Source organism: Musa acuminata, chromosome BXJ1-3, assembly GCF_036884655.1.
Source record: "Musa acuminata AAA Group cultivar baxijiao chromosome BXJ1-3, Cavendish_Baxijiao_AAA, whole genome shotgun sequence".
Lineage (NCBI taxonomy): Eukaryota > Viridiplantae > Streptophyta > Magnoliopsida > Zingiberales > Musaceae > Musa > Musa acuminata.
The window spans coordinates 34214907-34218558 of NC_088329.1; the positions used below are offsets into that span (position 1 = coordinate 34214907).

At 31.7% G+C, this 3652-nt stretch overlaps 1 non-coding gene across 1 annotated transcript; it reads left to right on the forward strand.

Annotated features, from left to right (window-relative positions):
* Positions 1-758: 758 nt before the first annotated feature.
* On the forward strand, positions 759-956 carry LOC135639393 (U2 spliceosomal RNA). Its single transcript, XR_010496917.1, has one exon. It is a non-coding gene; the product is annotated as a U2 spliceosomal RNA (small nuclear RNA).
* Positions 957-3652: the final 2696 nt, after the last annotated feature.

Consider the following 3652-nt stretch of genomic DNA (forward strand, 5'->3'; position numbering starts at 1 on the left):
AATAAAATCGAATATAAAAAATAATTAAAATAATAACACCAATATATAACATGATAAAATTCTCAATTGGTTGAGGGAAATATTCACGGCCAAACTAGAATGTATTCATCGTAAAAAAAAATGTAAGTAAAAATTTCTCTCTAATACAAGAAGAAACATTATATCTTCTATCTTGAATAGGAGAAATAGAAAAATAAAAATTCACAAAAGGGATAAACCAAAGAGGAAAGAACAAAAATAATTCTCTCTCGTCACTTTTTGTTTTCTCTTTCTTCTTTTCTTTTTTTTTTCTCTATATTCCTCTTTGCACGGGAATCCTTCGTTCTGCATCTTAACATCTTATATAGGCATAAGGGGAGATCATAGAACTTTCCTCCACATCGCACCTTGCATGGGAGATTGCAACCATGCACCTCATTCCATGTAAATGGCTGCAATCGCTTGCAATCCTTTTTCTTTATTTTATCTTATTATTTCATATGGAGCACATTAAAAATTTTACTCATCTTCATTTTTATGAAAGATTGATCGTCTAAACCTCTCGATTATACCTGAAGACATTTTATGCATATAGATCCGTATCAAATTTAATTGATACAAACAATACTTACTATTATCATGCTTATGAAACGTCAAATGTATAAAAGAAAGGGCTCTCGGTTGAGATGATGTATACAAATAATCCCACATCGGTTAGTAATGGCTCTCCGTTGAGATGAGAGCGGTATAAAAGAAGGGGCACTACAAATGACAAACTCATACCTTTCTCGGCCTTTTGGCTAAGATCAAGTGTAGTATCTGTTCTTATCAGTTTAATATCTGATATGTGGGTTATCGATCCACCATGATATTAAATTAATTTCTTGTGGGGGGAGGGTTCACCGTAGTGGCTTGCTACTAGGACCCTCACGCGTCGCCCATGCATTGCACTGTTGCATGGGCCTGGCACGCCCCAACCAAGTCAAATATTCAAACATTTCAGCCTCAGCTATGGTTGAGAGGTTATGAAAGAGGTGAGTGGGGAAACAGATTTGGGTTGTGATCCAAAAGACATACTATATAAAGGGAACACGATATTGAATGCTCGTCAATTAGCTCTCATTCCTCTAAGTCATTAGATTAATCCTCCTCAATTGTATCAAATTATGTTTGTACGACTTCTCATACCAAGAGAAGAAAAGCCATTCACGAATGAAAAGTATCTTCTCCAAATTTTTGTTTTAGGAGTCAAAGGCATGCATAAGCCTAAGACTTCAAGCATTAAGCTCAATAATTGTGTACAAATTCAAGCTGCTATGTTGGGACCTGTCACCAACATATCGTTAATATACATTAGCAAGATAATAAAATTATCATCATCAAACATCTTCTAATAGGCAAGTTTATACTGAATCTATTATCTCCAAGATTAATGATAAAGGAATCAATATTTTTGCTATTACCTTTGTCATTTGCTTTAAACCATATAGAGATTTGTTCAACCTGCAAACCAAGTACTATTTTTTGTCCAGCAAGACTCTCTTGTTGAAGCTTATAAATCTCTTTTTCAAATTCACTATGAAGAAATACAGTTTTCATATATAATTTATTTTTCAAATTCACTATGAAGAAATATAGTTTTCATATCTAATTGCTCTAGATGTAAATCAAAGTTCAAACTATTCGAGCTATCAAAAGTCAATAATAATAAAAAATATATCATTAAAATCAGAACATTCTTTTTGACTCGAAAGAGCTTCTAGGAATCATACACTTGTTCATGCATTGATATTAGTTGAAAAGATAGATAGGCTACTTGATATCCTTTCATCGTGCATGATATGCTCTACATAATTATTACTATCTCTCTTGATCTTGTAGACTCATCTATTTATAACAACTTTTCTTCTTGTGGTAATGGTACAAATTCTCTTATTATATTTTTATGTAGAGCTTCAAGGACTATATGTAGTCTCTTAGAAAGTTAATGACTCTTCATCCTCTATTAGAAAATAATATGCAGCTCTTCCAAATATACTTCTTATGTCATGTCAATGGTACCCTTTTACAAGTTGACCATCACACTTCTTCGACCTTAATTTGGACTTGTATTTATTCATCATACTCTTATGTTACCTAATAATCCTTTTTCACTTTTTATCCATGTGCTATCACTTGTATCATTTTGTAGATCTTCAACAAACATAACATCTCCTATGATAATATCCTTTCACTCCATCAGTATAACTTATGAATATATATTTTTTGATTTAGGATCAAGCTTTAGTTTTCTTCGAAAGAGTTGTATTCATCCACTTTACCATACATTCTATTGAGGACTGTATTGCACTATATGCTGCCTCTCAATTTTCCTGAGAAAGCATCAAACCCCTTGCTCATATATTATGCTACATTATCTATTCACAAACACTTGATCTCTTTCCCTGATTTAAGTTATATTCTTGCTTTAAACAACTAAAAAACTGAAAATACATCAGCCTTCTTCTTGATTGAATACACTCAATATCTCCTATAATAATCAGTAATAAATGAAACAAAATGATTTGCTCCTCCGCTAATGACTCTCAAATTTCAAAATGAATCAAGGTAAGTATGCATTTACTTCTTATAGTAGATCTGACAAATTTTAGTCTATGTTGCTTACTTGTAACATAATGCTTACAAAAAAGGTATAATTATTAATTTGAGTCCGGTAATAAATATTTCATTGGAGAGAATCTTCATATCTCATTCTAATATGTGTCCCAATCCTCGATGTCATAGTCATAATATAGTAGATTCTTTTCTAGAGTCAGATGATACAACGGATGCATCTACCTCATATATGTTTCCCCCAAAAGCATATATAGATTTGTTGGAATCTTCTCTACCTTTATAACGATACCTTTATAATGATGAATGCTCTTTTTATAATATTTCAAGTTTTATTTTTAATATCGATTATGCAACTAAGTTTATCCAACTATCCAATTGATAGTAGATTTTTTTAAGCCTTTGGCATATCATACCTCCTGAATGGTGTGAACAATATCAACATAAATCTTTATCTCGATAGTACCAAAGTTGACAATCTCTAAGGTATGATCATTATCTAGAAAAATAGATCCTCCTTAGATAGGTTAGTACGGATAGAATTATTCTAGTCATATGCTAAGATGTTGAATCTACTAGCCAAACATCCACAAGCTTCTTTCTTTTATCTATATTCTTCTTATTCTTCCAACATTCCTTGATGTGCCTCATCTTGTCAAAATTTTAGCACTTGGATATATTTTTTTTCTTCTAGACTTTGATCTACTCTATCTAATGCTCCTAGTCGAGCTATGCTCTATTGATCTTTCTCTTATTGTAGATAATGTCTCAACTTACTATAATGTTACTAATCTATCTTTCTTATTTTTACTATAACGTTACTAATCTATCTTCCTTATTTTTATGTCTATTGTCCTCTTTTAGATTTATGATTACAATAATATTAAAGACTAAACTGGTTTTGTTGTTGGTCAGGTTGATAATGAGTTGATCATATGAATCAAGTAGACTTTAAAGATAAAGCTCGGTATGTTTCGTCTTTTTAATATCATGCTCCATGGTAGAAAGTTGGGAGAATAAACTATGAAGAGTGTTGACATGATCCATTACGATGTGGATT